General features: G+C 37.1%; 2 pseudogenes; both read left to right on the plus strand.

Annotated features, from left to right (window-relative positions):
• Nucleotides 1–3,058, plus strand: part of LOC112090815 — a 7,866-nt pseudogene extending 4,808 nt beyond the window's left edge.
• A 721-nt stretch (nucleotides 3,059–3,779) lies between these two features.
• LOC21406508 overlaps nucleotides 3,780–8,520 on the plus strand; it is a 7,587-nt pseudogene continuing 2,846 nt past the window's right edge.

Below are 8,520 nucleotides of genomic sequence, written 5' to 3' on the forward strand. Positions count from 1 at the left end.
TGCGGAGAGTGCATCCTCGGGGGCAGAACCCGAAACTCGGTCCGGGTACGCGAGGCACTTGGTTAGGTAAGTAATTTGTACTAATTACTTGTTGAAGCCTGTAAAACGATTATTTACGATTATATTTCCTTTGAGAAAAAGGATGTGAGGTTCTGGCTGTTCTGTCGGGACTGAATGTCTTATTTTATTTATGTATTCAATTATTTATTCATGCGCTCATTTATTTTAAATATTCCAAATATTATATCCTACTGGGCCTTTCGCTCACGTTTTATGTTTTAAATGTTAAACCCCTCCCAGGAGACTCGAGGAGCGGTGCACAGTAGCTGGATATTTGCTACGGAGCAGCTGAGTTGTGCTGCTGTTGGAATCAAGTGAGGATCGTGAACATCCTTTTGGACAAATGTAAGGAATTTGAGAATTCTGTAAACTTATGTAATATTTGGATTCACTAGATTGTGGTTGATGTCTGTTGTAATGATTAATTACATGAGCATGTATGTACGATACTGTATGTCCTGTGGGTGGAGCCATGTGTGTCAGAGGCTCCTGGATTATGTAATTCAGTTATATTGTAATGCAGTTAAGTGTGGGGCCCGGTCTGGGAATCTGCTTTATTAATCCCTAATCGAGCTCCACGTCACCCACCCCGTTTGGGGGGCGTGACAAATATATAATGAAAAATATATATTCTTTAATTTTTTACGAGATTCGTGTCGTGTTCAGGTTTGACGGGTCCAACCCGAAATTGACCCGTGTTTTCCTGTCAATTTCAGGTCGACCCAATTCTCACCTGACCCGTGAAATTCAAGTTTGTTTTAAGTCATATTATCGTGTCGTGACTCATATTGCTAGCCCTACTTATAAATACTTGTACGTGTGTGCTGGTGTAAGGTAGTAGCATAGTATCACAAATACACAAGTAATAGGACATATCCTATGTTTTTTTTATGCTCCACAGAGTTTTCCATTTTTTTTTTTCTAGAATAATGAAATGAAAATATCTTTTTTTTTTTGAAATAAAATTTACTATTAAATTTTTGTTTTAAAAAGAGGAAAATGTCTCACTGCTTTCTCATTGTGCTTGTGACTTTTTTTTTGGGATGGTTTTTCGGCGAAATACTTCGTTTCTAAACCGCATGATTTTCAAAACGGTATGAAAATATCTTTTGTTTCAATTTAATTTTATTGACTTTGTACTTTTTCAATGAAAAAGATTGAATCAACATTCAACTTAATCAACCTCCTAATTAAGTTCCCGCATACAAGTGGTAAAATTGTTTCGCTCGAAAATGTCAAATGTTAATAGCCAATAGAATAATCCCGGCCTGCGCTATAAATTAAGGTGGCAATCTTCCTCAATCATATCAAGAAAAAAAATTGGTTCTTATCGTATCAACCAAAATGAAGTACTTTTCCTTATCTTTATCGTTTGCCAAAATTTCCATCTTTCTTTTTTCATTTGTATTGGTAGCTTCAGCTGATCAAATTGGTCATGAAGGCTTTCTTAAGTGCCTGAGCACTCGTATATCCAAATCCAACTCTACCTCCACTTCTGAATCCATTATCTACACTCAAAATAATCCATCTTATTCAACTATATTGACTTGAACGATGCAGAATCCTCGTTTTCTTTCTCTTCCAATCCCAAAACCATTCGTTATCGTAACACCATTACATGTCTCCCACGTCCAAGCCACTCTTTACTGCGCCAAGAAACATGACATACAAATCAGAATCCGAAGTGGTGGCCATGATTACGAGGGCCTTTCTTATATGTCTAATGTCACTTTTGTCATACTTGACTTGAGAAACTTAAGTTCTGTTACCATTGACGTGAAGAGCAAGTCTGCATGGGTTCAGTCTGGAGCAACCATTGGCGAACTTTATTATAGGATTGCTGAGAAAAGCCTAAGTCTTGCCTTCCCTGGAGGGCTTGGCCACACTATCGGTGTTGGTGGGCAGTTAGGTGGGGGAGGCTATGGCTATTCGACGCGAAAACACGGGCTCGCATCTGATAATATTATTGACGCGCAATTTATGGACGTGCGAGGAAGAATTCTCAATCGGAAATCTATGGGGGAAGATTTGTTTTGGGCCATACGCGGTGGTGGAGCTGGAAGCTTCGGAATTGTTCTTGCCTGGAAAATCCGACTGGTGGACGTGCCTACGACAGTGACCGTATTTGAAGCCGTAAGGAAGTGGGAAAACAATGCAACAAAGAAGTTTGCTCATCGGTATCAACGCCGTATTGCCGACATCGATAAGAATCTAACTATCTTTCTTGGATTCCAAACTGCGAAGACTAGCGATGAACAAGGGAATACGAAAATTGAAGTATTAGCTGTCATCTCAGCAACATTTCACGGCAGTCAAGATAAGGTCCTTCCATTGATGCAAAAGGAGTTTCCCCGAGTTGGGTTTGCTTAAAGAAGAATGCATAGAAATGCCGTGGGTCCGATCCATTATGCACTACAACTTTTTCCGAAACAGAGAGCCCTTGGAAGTTCTACTCAATAGAACACTTAATTTCGAGATGAAGGGTTTCAAATTGAAATCTGACTACGTGAAAGAACCTATTCCAGATGACGTGTTGGAAAAATTGTTGGGCAAGTTGTATGACGAAGAAATAGGAGAAGGTTTCATTGAACTTTTTCCTTATGGAGGGAAGATGAATGAGATTTCAGAATCTGAAATTCCGTTCCCACACCGAGCTGGGAACCTCTACAACCTTCGGTACTTGGTGTCATGGATAGACGATGGAAATATTATGAGAACCAACGAGCATATTAGCTGGGTAAGAAGTGCTTACGATTACATGACTCCTTTTGTTTCAAAGAATCCTAGGGGTGCGTATCTCAACTTCAGAGACCTTGACATCGGGATTAATTCTGATGAGGATGATTACAACTATGTTGCACAAGCAAGTATTTGGGGCACTAAGTATTTTAAGAGCAATTTCTATAGGTTGGTTTATGTAAAGACTTTAGTTGATCCGACTAATTTCTTTACATACGAACAAAGCATCCCACCTCTTTCACCACATTACAAAAGGTGATTGGAAATGCTTATTTCCTTGTATTAAAATTGTTGTATTTAGCAATCTTACTTTGTCTCTTTTAAATAAAGGTCGTTTTCGGACCATGTATATGTATGAAGTTTTTAAATGAAAAATAGAACTCCTGCTCTACGCTTTGGTAATTCTGTGACAATAGTTGATTATTGAGGTGCACAAATGTACAAGGCCATAATTGATAATTGGCTATTTTTATCCATTTTTTCATATTTTTGTTTTCAATACGTGTTCCGACAATTTGGTCTTTAAATTAATTATAATAGTAAAGTATCAATTATAAAATTCGCTTGACATTAAGAAAGTATTATCCATGTAATCAAAAACTTCCATTGGCTACCATGTTATTAAAAAAAAACAAAAAATGTCCGGATGCTCCGAACGACTCTTCCGGTGCTCAAAATTACATTTCTACCTTTTTTAGTTCAAAAAAATTAAAAAAATAGAAAAAGATATTTTGCTTGTTTAAAAACTCCCATGACTAGGTTGACTCTTTAGGCACTCAAAATTACATTTTTACCTTTTTCGTTAAATGACCATTTATGCGTCTTAATTTTAGAAGAGACACGGGCAAATCACATGCAAATTTCATCAATATTTAACGGACATTTCAAGTTAGACTAACTGTGCAACAAATTTTTAAGTTTGAAGGTTTAATTGTCACAATTCCAATCTCATTTTACTGTTGTACTTCTTCAAAGTCTTCAAGTCTTTTTAGCAAGAAAAAAAAAAGAAAAAAAAAAAGAAGAAAAAAGAAAGATTGTCGGCCATGGGCTTCTTCATAGACTTGCCTTCAAGTCAAGCTCGACAAATCACACCTATCGTCGACTGCCGGCCATGGGCTTATTCCCAAATCTCCGGGACGTCTTCTCCTTCCTCTTACTTCTGATCACTCTTTCTTTTGCCTCATCGCACGCAACACAAAGAGAGATCCGAAATACCTGCGCCTACACGGTCTGGGCTGCCGCCTACCCCGGCGGGGGAAAGCAGCTAAAGCAAGGCGAGACATGGACTCTCAAAAACATAACGGGATCGGGCCGGATCTGGGGCCGGACCAAGTGTTCTTTCGGCGGCGACGGTCTTGGTAAATGCGAGAGCGGCGATTGTGCTGGGCGGCTCGATTGTGGCTGAATATTCAATAAACCAAGATAACAATAATGTTGACGTCTTCTATATCTCCGTGGTTGAAGGGTTTAACATTCCACAGGAATTTAGCTCTACCGATTGCAGCCAATTGAGTAAATGCGCAGCGGACGTAAACCGGGATTGTCCGATGGAGTTGAGAGATCCCGGCGGTTGCAACAATCCCTGCACCGTGTTTCGCAACAATCAGTTCTGTTGCACGTCCGGGAATATCTGCGAGCCGACGAGTTATTCCGAGTTTTTTAGGGATCTTTGCAGGGTTGCCTTTACTTACCCTTCTGATTTTAGTCAGAGAGCTTCTTGCCCAACCGGGACTGACTACAACGTTACCTTCTGCCCTACAACCATTGACAAAAAAACGAATAATTCTCCTCAGAGAAGAAATAAAACAGGTACATATATCTGTCTCTCACTCATGCGCCTTAATTTTAGAAGTTGGAGAGGACTTTTATTAACTAGAAACAACCATTACGGCACTTAAAATCTTTGAAATACAACTCGGATAATCCTCCAACCAATAATCACACAAGCCTTTCGGCATCCGAAACATCGTATAATTAGAGCATCAGCCTTAATCAAGATTTCCTTACCCCCTTGGGAAAACATCTTCCCCTTCCATTGAACATAACATAACGACCTTGCAGCATTCTAATTAAAGGTGTCCCGAGAAGGGTGGTAAAAGAGAATTAAGAAGAGTGTCTACTTATAATTAATGAAAACTGTAATTAAACTAACGCACGGCAATAATCTTATTAGTGAGGTTTAAATATTCTAAAATATTTAGAATATTTTACAAAGTAAAAATTCATTACACACTTTAAAGAAACTGCTCAACTTGTTGCGTGTCTGTAGCGCTGTTTTGAGGCCTTTATGGATTGTGCTTAATCCAAAATAAAAAAATAAAAATAAAAATAAAAGTTGCTGCAAGTCTGCTATAATTGCGATGGATTATACATAATTGGATAGTTGCTGCAAGTTACAGATTTCCGCTATACATAATTGGATCTAACATTGTATATAGGCGCTGCACAAATCGGAGTATGCTATACTGGATTGCTGGGATACTTGTCGGCCGAATATGATGTCATACCTCTCTACAAGCAATACAACATCAGCAGAATACGACTCTACAATCCCGACAATACGACTCTCCAAGCCCTCTGAGGCACGGACATCGAGCTCATGCTCGGAATTGAGAATGAGGACATCCAAAAAATAGCCTCAAGCCAAGCCGAAGCAGACAATTGGGTGCTGACCAACATCAGGAGACACGACAACGTCAGTTTGAAATACATCGTTGTCGGAAACGAAGTCCTTCCCTCCGACTCTATCGCGCAGTTCCTCGTCCCTGCAATGCAAAACATACAAAGCGCAATCTCTATAATTGGCCTCGACAAACAGATCAAAGTCTCCACATCCATGGACACTTCAGTCCTTGGTGCATCTTATCCACCTTCGGCTGCCTCGTTCAGATCGGATTATGGACCTATTATAGACCCCTTAATCGGATTCTTGGTGAACAACAGTGCTCCAATGCTTTTCAACATGTACCCTTATTTCACTTATATTTCCAACACGGCAGATGTTTCACTTGATTACGCTCTTTTCAGAGCTGAGTCTGCTGTTGTGCAAGATGGCCAATTTGGATATGACAATCTTTTCGACACCATTTTGGACGCCCTCTATTCTGCTCTCAAGAAGGCTGGCGGAGGGTCGTTGGAGATCGTTGTCTCGGAGACCGGATGGCAGTCAGCCGGCACGACTGCGGCGACATTAGAGAATGCGAGGACTTATAACTCAAACTTGGTTCAGCATGTGAAGGGAGGGACTCCGAAGAAGCCGGGAAGGCCTATTGAGACTTACATTTTCAACATGTTTGATGATATCAGGAATGGTATTGGCGCAAAATATGAGATCTACTGGGGGCTCTTCCAACCGGACAGTGAACAAAAGTACCCGATGAGCTTCAATTAATTAGGCGCTATATACCATATTGTCTCTATAATATTGTATCATGTATATCCGTGTGGTTTATTTGTTGTAATAAGAGGGTGGATCTTTGTGTAATTGCATTTTATTTTTTACTTTCTATAAAACAATCTTAGGGTCTATTTAGTTCGTTGATTTGAGTTTTTAATTTGAGTTGATATGTGACGTTATATAAGAGCTTTTTACTGTAGCAAAAAAGTTATATGTGACTGTTTCTAAGAGCTTTTTACTGTAACAAAACTCGAATTCTAAACTCGAGTTAGCAAAATGAACGGAGCCTTAGTGTCAGAAATCGTGTAGCTAAACATGTAAAATTTCCTTTTTCTCTCTTTGTGAAATCAAATGGGCCAGTAAAACAAACATGTATTAAATCAGGTAAAAAGACATAATAACTAATATTCAGCACAACCCACAAAATCAAGACACCAAGGGGCTGTTCGGTGACAATAAAAACTCAAAAAAAGGAAACTCGAATTACAACTTTATTCAAGTTCATATTCTTTTAAGTTTGAATTCGAGTTTGAGACTAAAACTCGAGCTCAAGTTTCCCCTTCAACTCGAGTTCAAAAACTCGAACTCAAAGTAATGAACAATATTTTTTCTATTCTTAAAAATGCTATAACTTTTTCGTTTTAATTCTGATTGAGATGGATTTTTTTCTATGCGTTGACAACGAAAAGATAAATAAAATCTTACCCATATACCCTATTAAAATTTTTCATCACCATTGAGTTTTTATTAAAATACTATCTAAATACAAATTCAAGTTTTAACTCACTCAAACACAAACTGAAAAAGATTCTTTTCTCAAACCATAACTCAGATGTACACAACCAAACACAAACTCAAATTACAACTTCAACTCAAGTTATAACTCAAACTCAACTCAAAATCTTCACTCAAAAATATTTAACTCAAAAACGTCAAAAGAACAGACCCTTATTTTCTTCATTCCCTTGTCGTTGATATATAGGCCGGTCAAACCAACCGATAGGGTCAATTTTTTACAGTTAAATTATGTTAAAATCAAATTAAATTAAAAAATACGCGTAATTATTTATAATTTTTAATACAAATATTTATCAGACAAGATCGAGAACTGCCAATTGAATAGTCGTTTCGTCGATAGATTTTTGCATTGAAAGAGGTTGGATGGGGTATGCTGTGCGTGTGGACGATATTCAATCTGGTTCTTTCTGCTTTTCTCTTCAATTATTGTTATATTTCAATCATTTCTCTTATTTCCAAGTATAATTTATGTCGAGCTGTTTTCTCAGAAACCGATCTTCTCAAATATCATATCTCTGGGTTGTATTAATTATTAAAGTCTTCAGTTTTCCAATATTGATACAGAAAAGTTAATAAGTTCTCCTCTGAGTTTATGTTTCAATTTGCAAATTCACTTGTTTAAACCTTCAATTTGCAACACAAATCAACAAACACAAGTCAAATTTTGCTGATCGCAGTTTGAGTAAATTAGGCGTGATGCTAAGACTTTAGTTTCGGTATCAGTTCTAACTAATTAACAATCAAAAAATAAATATCTTCGAGCAAAGAATAAAAAATAAAAAATATATATATAAATATATTTATACACCACACGCACTGTGGATAAGTAGAACTAGCTAGTAGCTAGTAACAAAGATGGAAAATTGTACCTTTTTTTTTCAATAATATATAGAGAAGAAATGTTTATCTTTGATGACTCGCGGTCAAGAGAAATGTTTCTCTCTGGATTTTAATTTTAAAATTTTTTGAATTATCGTTTTTTTTTTCTTGGTTAAAGACTAATGGGCTGATTTCCTTATTCTAGAACTTTGCCAACTAACTGGTTTTATAAATAGCAGTAATGTCTTCGTTTATTATGTATTGATCATAATCTCAATTTTTATTCAACTATGTTAGTGGATAGAGAATAATTATAAGTTTGCTTGTCATCATGAGACTACTCTTCAAATAACGCAAAAATTTATTCTCTTGTTTCACCTTTCATATGAACTCACTTTTAAAGTAAAACTTCTTAGGCATAAGAATATAATTGGTCAAAAATGTGTTGAGAAGACAGTATATGCGAAACTAGCCTAACACATTTTAGGAGCCCAACTTGACCTAAAAAGTTAACATATTAGGTATTGGCTCATTCTATATATATATATATATATCACTTTACATTCTCATCAACTTTCCATGTGGGACAACACACATATTGCACTTTTCTCAACAATTTCCCCCTCATGTGTGTGTTCATTGAGCTCCCCTTTGAACCAAAGTTTTCAAGTCCTTTTAACAATATATATATATATATATATATATAT

This window comes from Morus notabilis, unplaced genomic scaffold (genome assembly GCF_000414095.1).
Source record: "Morus notabilis unplaced genomic scaffold, ASM41409v2 Scaffold337, whole genome shotgun sequence".
NCBI classification, from domain to species: Eukaryota; Viridiplantae; Streptophyta; class Magnoliopsida; order Rosales; family Moraceae; genus Morus; species Morus notabilis.